At 39.1% G+C, this 14155-nt stretch overlaps 1 long non-coding RNA gene across 1 annotated transcript; it reads left to right on the top strand.

Moving 5' to 3' along the window:
• The first annotated feature begins 2935 nt into the window (after positions 1 to 2935).
• Positions 2936 to 7105, top strand: LOC145457376 (uncharacterized). Its single transcript, XR_013920861.1, has 2 exons — positions 2936 to 5006; positions 6741 to 7105. It is a non-coding gene; the product is annotated as an uncharacterized LOC145457376 (long non-coding RNA).
• The last annotated feature ends 7050 nt before the right edge of the window (positions 7106 to 14155 follow it).

The following is a 14155-nucleotide window of genomic DNA, read 5'->3' as shown; positions in this document are numbered from 1 at the left end:
TATCATGTCAAATTGTTTTGTGTGCTGGTATGGGGAATGTTAGCGGCCTGGCGCGCGGATGCATTTGCACTCAAAGATGATGTGGGAACTGGGGAAAATGACATCACTCAGACTGCTTAAATGACTATGATCGATTTGTTGTTGCCGATAGTTATCCATATCTCTGAGGACAAACATCTTTGATAGGCAACATATTGTACCAAAACAACTTTTCTATAGTTAGGTGGTGTACTTGCTATAATTTTGCAGGTGCCACAGCAGTTCTTCGCATGCTCAGAGTCAGCTATTCTCAAATATCATAATCTTTAAAAGCTACCAGATTATTTTTTAGCGTTTTGAAACGAATTCTGTTCGGTATGCGACGGTAGAACACGCGATTGTCACAACTGACAGATAGGAAAGGGTTGACGGGACCCGGAGTCGGCTATACTAGAGTTGCCATACGTCCGGAATTTCCCGGACATGTCCGGAATTTCACTGTTCAAACTAGCGTCCGGGAGGAATTTCTAAAATATGCCAAATGTCCGGAATTTTGAAGACTTGACAGGCTCATAATTATTTCATAAATCAGCATGAAAAAAATATATTTTGGAATATTTATTCTGGTGCATGATATTTTTTTCGCGCAATAAAATATAAATAAAAAACACTTTCATTTACTGGAATAATTGCCTAATTGTAATCGCAATTATAGGAGAATGGTATATTAGAGATCGTTAAGACGGTTTAAATGCTTCATTCAAATATAGTGGTTCCAAACGGGGGGGGGGGGGGTCGTTTGCTAATATTCTGGGGTTTGCGTATATGTTGAACGTAATCAGCTTCCAAAATAGCCCGTGAGTAAGTCGGGGCAAACGAGCTGACTTCTTTTAGTAATCAGCCCGTCAAATTTTGATCTGGGCCACGGAACATTTTCAGATTGGAGATGGATTCGCGACCATAAAAGGTTTGAAACCACTGGATGTGGGGTGTTTATAAAGCTCCGTGGTGCGCACCGGCAAAAGACAGATAAACAATCTTATCGGTAGGACATGAACATGACTTAACGATGTGCAATTACGCTCCCTGTATTTTCGAACTCATTTTCCTCCACCAGCTCTACCGCTAACTCTGATCATGTGGGCAGAGAGGAGTATCTATATAGTAATATGTGGAACGACAAATATTATTGACAGAATTCATTCAAATAATTTTACGACCAGATGCATATAGAAACCAAATTCATACAGCAAGCACCCTTGCATCGATTACCCTATAGTGTGGGCTCAAAATCATTGTTTATTTGGGCGGGACGAGGCTGAAAACATGTGCTTTTGGTCCCGATTATAAACACACGCAGCTACATACTCCTGAACCAGATCGTGACCACCTCTGGTCTATGAGCGAAGCTTTGCTAGTGTGACGTCATAACTCATTTTCAAATCCACCAGTGGGCGCTAAAGAGTGTCCGGAATTTGGGTTGCTGAAATATGGTAACCCTAGGCCAGTGGTTCTCAACCAGGGGTCCGCGGACCCCTAGGGGTCCGCGAAGCAATTTCAGGGGGTCCGCGAGACCTCTAAATTTTTAAAATGGTTAATAACGTAATTTTTATTTTATTTATTAATTTGAGAAAGCATGCGCAGTTTCGCACCACAACTGCTAAAACCTCATGACTCATATCATCATAATAATCGTTTGAGATGAACTATCGTAGTGTGGAAATTCATTTTCATTGCCAATTTTACAATAACTTGCCGATACAAACATACTGCTGATTCGAGACGTTTTGTTGAGGTTTGTTGACAAAATAAAAATATGGAGATAATAAGGTCAATCAGGGGGACTTCGTTATGTCTTTTCGATTTGAAGTTGTCAGTCTCATCAAATCAGTCAACAGTCGTTTGAAATAAAAATTTCCGAAGTATTTCCCTAATTTTTCCCAATGCAAGGATTAAAACCTCACCACGAAATCCATTTTATCCTGTGATAGACATAACCACTATTTGAACAGCTTCTTGAAGGTACAGAACTTCAATATACAATTGAATAGTGTATTCATATTGAAATGAACCCGAATATTGTCTGCTGACAGTCGTCATAAATCGGACGATGATATAGCTGCTTTTGAAGCTCGACTATCAGATTTGGCGCATTCTTATTGCGGATGTCCTATCTACAAAGCTGTGTTTTGAAATTGAAATTTATATCACCAGTTATATTGTTATGCAGCCTTGTCTTATTGTTAATGTTCAATTGTTCATGGTCGAAAATGTATGCTCGTAAATGTATATGTAAACCCGAACAGAACAAGTCGTTTCATGACAGTCTTTCTCAGGTTGGAAAACATGGTTCCATTATTTGGCGCATAAAATGTGTCTATACTATTACATTAGGATTTCACTTTAACGGTAGGAACTCTCTGCGGGCCGATAAAAATGCCGTTGCGGGCCGGATCCGGCCCGCGGTCCGTATGTTGCCCGTCCCTGCGATAAATGCTGGACGTTATATGTTCATAAAATATGTTTTTTTCATTTTGGTGCCATAAATGTTGCGATCACACCAAAAGTATCGTCGGAAGCGTTATGCGTTTATACTGCATTAGCCTCCATCTATATTTGCGGAAATGGTTTTCGGTCACCCTCATTCATATATCGAAACGAGGACGCGGATTTTCAAGACACGACCATGTACTTCAAGAAATACAGCAGCAAAATTTGATTTGAAATAATAAAGTTCTACCAATTTCTACATCAATAGTATGATGTTATTTTCAAGAAAAATCATGATTTTGTTGTTCATCACAAGCCTACAGTTCATATTTGCACAAGACAGATGAAGGTTGCACCATAATAGAGCTAAAATTGAACTAAAACTTGAGGGGGTCCGCGAGGCTCCGTGACGGTCAAAAGGGGTCCGCGAAGCCAAAAAGGTTGAGAACCACTGCCCTAGGCTATACGAGCCCGAACTCTGGCTTAGTTATATGCTCATATCGCAACGAAAAGCCAAAGTGACCATTCTAATATTATCTGATTGGGGGATTTTACATATCGAAACAGTCAATTATTTCTAAACTGGCAGAGAGGAGAAATGCGCCGATAACATAGAAATCGTGTTGCGAATGATTCAATGCGATACTTAAGTCATTGGTAATGCGATGTCAGTAACTCAGTATGTCACGCCACGCGCTGTGTAGCCTACATTACCCGCCTAAATCCGTTTTCATATCAATTTCCCGAGTTTAAATTCTGATCAGGACAAACAGTTTTAGCAGCATATTAGGCTGTATAACGAATGAAGCCAAAACTACATGACAGTTGCGTAATTATATTACTGAAAGCTTGTTTGATTGGAGCTAGTTGTATGCATAGTCTGGTATCAGGCATATTTAGTAGTTTTAGATATCCCTGTCTCTGTCTGGTATGCTCACTATGGCCTTGCTCACGTTGTTTTTTCTTTGGTAATTTGAAATATGGCAATGGAAATGTGTGCTGTATGATAGCCAGTGATTGTAGTGAGTCGGAATCCTTTTCATAGGTTGTCGACTCCAGTTTATTTAACGCGCGGCTGTAATCATATACAACTGTTCCGCGCTAGTTCCTGCGACCTCACAGTTTCAAAAAATATTGTACAACGAATTGTCCCAGAGGTGTATTGTTAATGCTATAGCGAATAAAAGTAGGTCGCATGATTGTCGTAAGATGTACACGAGACATACGCGGGGTTTAGAGCATGACAACCAGAGAGATGTAGTTAGATATGCATTAAGTACTGTATGTTGCACTCGCGATGTATTATGACTATTATTGACACGAGATGATACTGTTGTTCCATATATCCGGTCGGTATGGATATATCAAATATAACAGGGCATACAGACTTTAGGACCAGTTACCTTCTCAAAGGTCCAATTCGCTTCGGTCCGTTGTAATTCATCTCATGATTCATGAAATAAGGGCTGGGCAAAATCGAGTACCTGTGTGATTCGATTCTGAATCTCGTAATATTCTTCGAGTCGAGTATCGCTCATTGTGACGTCATATCAGAATGTAATACGTCAAAGTTCAAATATGTACCGTTTATGCCACCATAAAGAATATATTGCCAGTTATCCATCTCATAAATGATACTTTGGTATTTTCGATCATACCGATTTCATTCCACTTGGTGACAATGTTGTGGGATAGTCATGAATTCGGAAATGTGCTACGTCCAGTAATATTCGTAGCTTTGTACTATGTGTTTCGTATGCTGCGATACCGCCATTCAAGGTTTCAAGGCTTCAAGGCTTCAACAGTGGAAGATAGTATCGAAACTATAATTCTCGTTGATCAATTAACTTTCAGTGGCTATAGACTCGAATCAAAAATTAATACTCGATTCAGATTCGAGTACTCGAATCATTGTGCCCAGCCCTAGAAATAATGCAGCGCCATACAAAGGTAAATTTGCCGTCAACTAATAGGGTAAAGCGGTGTTAATAAAAAACAATTAGCAAATTGTATTTATTGTTAGTCACAGCTAGTGAGAGAATTAGCATTTTTTTATTCCTACGGTTTTGCTGGTGTCCTGGACCAGCTGGACTGGTAATGCTCTCATATAACATTTGTATATATTTGTGCTATCGCCGAAATACTTCATCTTTCTTACTTGATCTAAGAACGATTCACGGCAAATTCATAGATTTATTAGAAAATCTCACGATGGACATTGCGTGACATTGCACGAGAGCCAGCCTGCTCCAAAGTCTTATGGCTTCGAGGGATGAACACGTTATTCTCCATCAACTTCCCGGCTCCAAAGAACCCCCACCGAGTCCGAAGGCGATCGAAACTGCTTCGTCTGAGCCAGACATTGCCTTGCACAAAAGCAATGACAATTACGCGTCAACTCCTAACGAGCAGAGAATTGATCGAATAACGACAACCGACACGTATCCGCCACAAGGAGGATATCCACCCGGTGGATTTCCTATGGGTGAGTCAAATTGAAGACAGCGAGCGGGTCGGGAATGAATCGAATGGCGACAGTAAGTCACCTTCCGGTTGGTCTCGGTATGATTGGCGTTTAACATCGCGACAGTTCTAGAGACATATCGAGTTGCCCATACCTGGAACACATATGATGTTCTCGTTGTTTTAATGATATTATAATTACGGACCAAAGAATCACTCTTTGCGAGTTTTGAATTCGGTTGTCGCGTTGTCATTCTGTTGCGTGGGCCTATATTTCCGAACCGGGGATCGCGTTATATATTTTGGATGTTCCGGATATTATAGCTGTCAATTTTCTCATGAAGTAGGCCTCTTGCTTATACAATATACATCTTCCATATATTATGCCTAGTATATGGCATCTTTAAATTGGCTGCTCCTAAGTTGGAACAATTTGCAGACTACGTTACTAACGGAACTTTATTAAACATTCAATTCGGAGACTACACATTACACATATACGCGCTCACCGCTCATCAGTGATGATGCTGTGCAATGCGCTCATCGTGTCGGTCATTGATACTGCTTAACTGGAATGTGATATTGCGGTTAAAATCCCTAAAAATCATATATCTCGTTATTTTTGTCAACCATCCAGCCTGAACTTTTTACTGCGCCGTGTCCAACTGGGTCATCCTTCCCAATGACTTGTGAGATTGTCGATAGCAAACATAATATATCGGCAATGGGTAGAGGTTTAATGAATAGGCAAGGCCCTGGCGAAGATTATATGGATGCCATAACAATGTCGAATCGCTCCTATTGTTACAATTCGCCGATGATTGCTTTGTTGATCTTCCCAAAGCACAATTGACCACGACCGGCTTTAGCAATTGATTGGTACTGAAATGACACTACACTATGCCATTAATTAATTTTACAATGGGGCGAAAGTTTGTATAAGTGAAGTCAAATGCAACGTGTGGAAGTAGCAGATGTCAAAGTCATATATTTTATCACGTTAATTGACAAACTGACGCCTAAAATACAACTGTTCTGTGAAACTGCAGGCATCGACTAGTCACTAGTTAATTGTAGTTCCTATAAATATACGTCGTTAACAAAGTTAGAGCGTCTTCAAAATATCTAGCCTCGACCTTTGGAAGCAATTTTTGAATGAATTGAATATATAATGGAACCAAGCACTCGAGTTCGCCACTCGTCAATCTTGCTTGTAGATGTAGAGTCCAAGCAGGCCATCGTCAAAAAGGTCCAATATCAACGAGGTTACCAATGAATTTTTGTCAAATATCGGAAGTTGCTCGCATCCCTACAACATAAACCTTATGTATGCCGGGTATTTCCAGATTCCAGCTATTCAGTGATTAAGTTATCAGCTAACCATGAAAAACGCTGCTCACCAAATTTGGTTCAATTCTCACGAGTATTAGCCTTCGCAGAGCCAATTAACAAATTCATTGTTGTTTTTATCAATAATCTATAGAATGAGCGACACTAAAACGGAGCATTTTAAAGATTTTCCAAGTTTTGAACAACTCATTCCCCTGTAGCCTAATCATGAAATTTCATTGTTGTATTCAGCTTAATCAAATATGTCCTACGCCAGAGAGTTATAGTCTGTTGAGAGAGCATATTCGAGCACAATTAAATAATTATAAAACATTTTATATATTGGTATTGTGAACTTATGATTGTACGACCCTCCGTGTTTACCAAGTATGGAAATTTGAACCTATTCTTACCTTTTGACTTATATAAACTGCATGTAAATGGGATATAAACGTTGATGTTCTTGTTGAATTATACAGAAAAAAAGAAAAAAGGCGTCGATCTCACCGAGCAAGTTGGGGCGAGATTGATTTCGTAACTGCGCACACTACTCCTCGGCAAAAAAATACGAGTGACGACGATTGCTTCCCTGACAGCTGGTGTCGGGGATGGGACTGTGAATGTGACGCATGTGATTGTAGTGACTGCGACTGTGATTGTGACTGTGATTGAGGGTCATCCTATTCCAGGGGTGGGCAAACTTTTGAGCTCGCGGGCCGCATTCAACATCTGAATTCATTCGCGGGCCGCACTATATAAAATTGGGGTTATAAACCAAAATGCAATATTGATATTTGATTATATAGCGAGGACATGGAGACAATATATGTGCTATTTAAAACAAGCCAAATATTGCTTTGATGATATCTAACACGCGCCAGAAACATATAATGGCGAGATTTCATAGGCTGGCGGACCTCTATAACCATTGTCAAAACTATAGAGTTTAGGGATGGTGTGAACCTCTGAAAGGTTCAGGTTCGTGTGAACGCGAACCTTTTTGAAAGGTTCTGTGTGAACGCGAACGTGAACCTCGTGACGCCATGTGACGTCATATTGCTAATTTAAACCCTATATTTCAATGAAGTGATAGACTATATTAATGTACACGATATACCTAGCGATGACTCGTGCCACATAATGCCAGAATGCTGAAGTAGGCCCTACATATTGACGTTTTAAACGTCGCTAAATGTATCAACTGAGGCAATCAAATGATATAATAATCTCATAAAATCAATATCTTCCTTGATATTTCGAGCAAACTTTTGTAACAAGGCAAGTAAAATTTTTGAGATTGTCAAGGTGCATGCTCGTTTAGTGTTGATTGTTTATGCTGCCAGCGCCATGCATAGAGTGGTTTGCAGTTGAATTGCAATAAATTTGAACCAAAGATTTTAGAATGAAGTAAAGATTTTAATATATGCAAAAGGTTCACAGGGCAGAACCTACCAAGGTTCTGTTGTGAACGCGAACCTCAAAATTTCCGAGGTTCACACACAGAACGCGAACGTGAACCTCACGTTCACACCATCCCTAATAGAGATGAAAGCCGGTTGGCCAGATTCTTAGAACAGGAATGAAATATAAATCTGTGAGCAGCGATCTGTTCATACATTTAGTAATTCCACTTTTGGCTCAGTTCTATGACACACAATGCTGACAGCATCATAACCATGTTAGCTTCAAACACGCTTCTACCATGCGTAGATAAAATATAAATACCCCCATTCTACGCATACATCAGACAACGAATCTACCTAAGACACGCCCGAATCGTGTTTTATAAGCACATCACTGAAATAATTAAAAATGAAAATGAAGTGGCCAATCTGAAATCCCCCTGGTGATCCAAATTATGTCAATCTCGTTGCAGCTATCCCGCTGTGATATCAAGTATTTACACGTCCCGCCCCCTTATGATGGTCAAAGATTTTGCGCACCCTTATCGTCATATCACCCAGCGCACTCAGGATGCTAGCAAACCTAACGGATAGTATGATGGCATGGAAGGTTACGACTGTGGATGAGAGATTTTGAAATATATGTAATTCAGACTAAACACATATCAATAACTATGAATCGGCTGAAAATCGCGGGCGCGCAAAAAAATTTCAGTTGAGCTCAGCTTCGCGCCCTGATTCAGTTTGAAAACCACTGGTGAAATATACTAAGAAAAAGTTAATCAAGTCCCTGCAATATTTCGATTTTTAGTACGCATTTTATCAAAATTTTTAGAAGGATTTTTTTGGCTCTCGCGGGCCGCACAGAGCGGCGTGGCGGGCCGCATTTTGCCCACCCCTGTCCTATTCAAACTGCCTCCGGTTATTTTCTCTCGGCGGCTTTATTCGAACTGGACTCGCAATCGTCTACACACATATGACAGGTGGACGCTGGAAATGCTCATTCGCGATCAATCAAAAATACATTGATAAGCTTTTGAAGATCCGAAAAATCGCGTATGTAGTTGTGGTAGCCTACTATCGTTTACCTGACTCATTGTCTAGAGCAGGCAGCTTCTTAAAACCGGGAGTCCGTGGACTCCTAGGGGTAGGCTACGAAGCACCACATGAGGGGGTACAAGACGCATTCTAGAATAAAGGCCTATATACGCTATCTAGGGACTAAAATTATGTTACAAACCAAAAATAAGTGGGATATTTTCCGGCCCAATTTATTCCACTCAAAAAATTGTGTTCCTGCTACGCTCGATTTCATGCGAATGGTATTTTTGATTTTATTATGGGTAGGCCACCATCGGAAGTAGTGTTGAAACTGGACAGAGGGCACGAGAAATTCTATTGAAAACTCAAGCGCTATGAGCGCCAAAATGGTTAAGAAACACTGATCTAGAGATTACTCCATCGGTAGTCCATCGAAGTTATAGGTCGCGATACAAACTCTTCCGTGTCTTTAAATACACGACCTAGCTAGGATATCGGCGTTTCTTCGTGATCTCAATGTGAACTATGTAATTCCTTCTCATGAGTTACAAAAGTATTTTTTTATGGAAAATAGACCAACGGCGCCAGAACGTTAGCTATTTTCTCTGGCTATGGCTCCGACTATATCTATATATGATATAGATAGGCGATAGTATCCTGATCTATTCGACCTTTCAGAATTTTAATTCTTTCGAATTTGTAAACTGGGAAATGAACATTGCACACACTATCCGTGGAGCATTTTGTTGACTAAAAGAAAAATAAACTTGTTAAGTTTCAGTGAAATCGAGAGTTGGACGCAAATTCGTACCAAATGAAGAATTGTTAAAGAGCCACTGGGTTTTATAGATAGGGGTAATTGAAAACGAAGAATCGAAGTTACGGAAGTTATGCTACGATTATTGAGGCCAAATATGGCAACAGCATAAGCATAAAAGATAATCTGACTGTAATTGATTATTGATATTACAGGGTCTGTGAGATCCGAGAAGAAGACACTTTTTATTAGTTACAAAAGACAGGCTAATAGCGAACTTGAAAACGGGTAATCATATTTTACGCCACATTTTGGGAATCTGAAAAGAGACACTTTATTTTCAGACTTACAATACCGGAGTCAAATCCGGAAAAATTGGTATATTTATTCCGAGTCTTCATTGGCTAAAAAAAGGTCATCACTTTCATTCGACTCCGAATTTACCCTATATCTTAGTCCAATTTTCATGTACATTAACCAAAGTTTTCAAAAAAGAGGACGAATTTTCAAAATAGAGGGCATTTGGGCGTCCTCCAACGTCACTTTCAAAAAAGTCAAAAAAGAGGATAAATCCTCTTAAAAGAGGACATATGGTAACCCTTGTTGATTTAAATTTAAACTGGTCATGGACTGGACACCTGCTGATCTATCACTTTCTTCAACAGTTCTCAGTTTCTTGCAATGATATATATACAATGATTGGAAACTCCAGTGAGCTCTACGTTTGAGCGCGTCGCGAGTCATGCTTCACCAGCGGTATGAAATCGATGTAAACAAACGGTTCGCCAGCAATCTTTCTTCGGGAACTGGCGCTAACGTAGTGAAAAGTTTTTTATCGAGACCTCTTTTGCAGGTGAAATGTGTGCATACTGTACAGGTTTTGGCCAATACCAGTAGCATGGCTTAATATTTAGACGAAACTGATGTACCAGTGTGCCTACGTGATGAACATTGTGATCGGAGGTGGTCTCGCAGTATCAAATAAAGATGGATACTTCATAGTACGAGGTAGAGTTGGGATCAGGTCACTATCTTCAAGTCATTGCAAATTTTTAATCAAGTCACGAAGTCATTTCTAAATTTTTCAAGTCAATTCAGGCAGGTTCTAAAACTGACTCTGAAGTCGGGCCTTCTGAAGTTATGAAAGTAGGCAAAACATACTTGAGGATATCGCAAAAAGCATCACGTTTTTGAAGTAATAATAGTCATTATTCCTTTGTTACGGAGATTCATTTTGTGATTCGAATGCTCATATATACAATTGAATAAAAATGAAAATATTTTGTTTGATACTTATCAGGAGTAATCGTCGGCAGCTTGTAGATACAGTATACAATTGACTAACAGATGTATACATAGTATAGTCTAACTCAAATCTTCATACTACTCGAGTACTTTTCAGACCGTTCATTTTCTGCTTCAACAAGTAGATTTCAATATCCAATTGATTAAGAAACGTCTGCAAAATCTGGTCTTGACCTACTTTTTCAAACTACTTCATGAGTACAATTTATCATGATATGATGGTATATCTTATAAGTGTATGTGTGCGCAAGAGCGACCCACAATAGGTAGAAAGTTCCTGCCACAGTCCATGTCAGGTTTGATAGACTTGTGCACAGCCAATGATATATAAATGATTGTTCACAGCATATACTTTGTATAGTCATTAAATAAATTGCAATGTTGTCCATGTCCAGTTTGTCAACTCTTACAATCATAGTTGACTTGCAAGATGGTGACTTCGAAGAATGGGACGGAATAGAGACTATCGAACAATCACCTTCACTCAACAAATTTCCGAACTTACACATCACCATCTATTCCCTCAACGGTCGAGGTGATCATGGAAGAAGTTGATCGAATCCGAGCATCATAACAATGTGTCATCGGATGGGTATTACAGAAGCAGGATTTAGAACAGCTTAAATACCTCACCTCTTCATGGACTCCTAAATGCTCTGATACTAGTCGTGATTGAATTTCAATGAGGATACCAACACCATAATATCATTGAGAATTTTATATAGGGTATGGATATTTCATTTACTATAACATTTGAAAACTGCATAAACAACTTTTGTTATCATGTCAGACTTGTCATCTAAATTCAGAATAACAAGAACCAAAATCCGAGTCAACGGAAAGCATTTAAGTCAAGTCAATATGTAGCAAAAAGGGATTTTCATGTTTATGCAAATTACAATATCAGATATACCTATGTTTGAGCCATTCGATAAATGCACTGTGTGCATCTATTTTTGTTGTAATTTATGAAACTGTACTGTGCTATTATGAACAATCGAATAACTGTGCCTAATAGTAGATAACGTCAATGTTTCTTGTCACGTAACAAAATGTATATTCTCAAATGTTATTTTTTCGAGCTTTCTTATTAACTCTTAATGACAATAACAGGACAGCAGTTGGATGGTAGAGCAGCGATTTTACATGACGTTGAACATCGGAGGGCATTGAAGCATCAAGTACCATGGCATTTGAACACTAGTATGTTTCAAGCCTCTTTAGAAATCAATTATTCTTTGAAAATTACCATATCGCAGGTGCGGCCAGATTTCCTGATCAGGCTAAAAATGATTCCAATAACGGATCAAGACTCAATCTCTTGGTGATAATGAGGTAGTCTGCTCGATGGATTGGCAAAAATGTCCGTATCAAATTTATCATTGTTTTTGTTTTCTTGTCTCTTTGATAAGCTTCCTTGCTCACGAATTTCGTTGCTGTTTCTGCGGCATAACAATATCTCCAGTTTTGCAGTAGCGGCATATCTTTTTCGAGCTAGTACAAGTGAAGCAATATTATCTGGAATGCAATATGGCTTTAAATGGCAGTTGTAGCTGAACTTGGTTTTCATATTCACAAGGCACACGAAATTATCCACAGATTGCATTGTAGTGTCCATCTCCTCACCTCTTGCACTCGAATAATATGCATAGTCTTTCAGCAAGACTATTTTTCTCTGCATCAATCGATCCAATGAGTATCAATCCAATCCGGCACAAAAAGTATTATTCATTTTGACTACAATCTTTGGATATATCTCAATGTCTGAAGCAGAGTGGAACATGACATGGTTGCTTCTCATGGACTGCCCGGCGTGCCAGAATCCCATAACATAATGATTTGCACTTTTATTAAGATCCCTAAATTCTTTTCAATTTCCGCGCGGTTGTGGGTTGCTTTGCGGCTGTTTCAATACACAAAAATCTTTTCTTGAAAGTTAGAATGGACTATAATTTATAAAAATTGGTAACGGTCCTGTAAAAAATTTATGCATTAGACATTTACAGAATGGGAATTTGTTATGTCACAGTTTTGCCAGTCAACTACAATTGAAATAAAGTTAAATATTAAATCCATCAAGTATTTTCCGTACTACCGCATATGCAATATATATGAGCAATGTGCATATTCAAGAGAGATTTTGCATTGGAGGATTGTGGAGTTACATTGCTGGAAAAATAACCTGGGTATTTGAGGCAGCAGCACATACAAATGCAAGTTGATGCTCATGCTCAGGTCATAAAGCGTGATGCAAATAGCGAAAAGTTATGAAGGTTATACATAAAATACCATAGACGTACACACTATACAATGACGAAGGTTACAAAATCATTTCCTAACCCTCAATGAACAAGACGCCATAGAATGTTGCTCGCAAATGCATAAATCATCTATTTTGTACAATCCTTCCAGCTATCAATCTTAACGAGTACTCCTTGTTAATTTTCAAGGTTTACAGACAATTCATGGGGAACACTTCACAACGAGTAGTTTATATCAAAGAAGTGCCAAAACGTTTAACAAGTATATTTTGAATAAATGGGCATTGGTAGCGCTTTCGGACACCCCGGTGTGAAAGATTCAACTATTGAGAGGAGTACGACATATCACGCCAGGTCGATGTGAACAATACCAACTATGGAGTGATTATCCTCAATGTCATTCTAGTGCATTGTTTTGCCGATGGAATATTGTTTGGAACAAAATGCCGATTCTCATCATTGATGTGGATGATTGATTACGATAATTGTGTGAGCAACTAAGTTGTTTTATATAGTATATATTGTAATATTGTGGGGCCGAATTCATCAAGGGCCGAGTTCACTGGCAACCAAAATGCTAGCATATATCACTTTTTACCGGGTCAGGCCGTTGAATCCGGTTGCCAGTGAACTCGGCCCTTAGTGAATTCGGCCCCACAATATTACAATATATACTATATAAAACAACTTAGTTGCTCCTCACACAATTATCGTAATCAACCCTTCTCTTTTAAAAAATCAGGTGACATAAATGCTGCCAGAATATTTTAAAATCCACTTTCAACAATCCTTCTAGGTTCTGCACATCTATATTGACGCTCACCCACAGTATCTATTAATTTTTTAGGCTGTGTCGTACATGCATGGTTGCAACCGATGCTAAAATGCCTCACAGCTAGTCGGTACTTTGATAAATGTGCATTGTTAAAAGTTATATTACATCCTAGTATGCAGCACTGCCTCACTATGCTCAAGAATCCAACAAAAACTAAACCAATTGGGAAAAATCAGTGAATTAGTACGCCAGAAAGGTCGATTGCAGCACTCCTCCACAGTCGACATACGCAATCCCGTACCTCTACTCAAGCATATCCCGCGACGGACTGATTTCGCCGGGAATCTATCTT

The sequence above is a fragment of the Botryllus schlosseri genome, chromosome 15, assembly GCF_051294905.1.
Source record: "Botryllus schlosseri isolate E-star chromosome 15, Bs_hap1, whole genome shotgun sequence".
Classification (NCBI taxonomy): domain Eukaryota; kingdom Metazoa; phylum Chordata; class Ascidiacea; order Stolidobranchia; family Styelidae; genus Botryllus; species Botryllus schlosseri.
The sequence above is the reverse complement of the archived record's forward strand: the minus strand, read 5'-3'. Positions and strand labels throughout refer to the sequence as shown.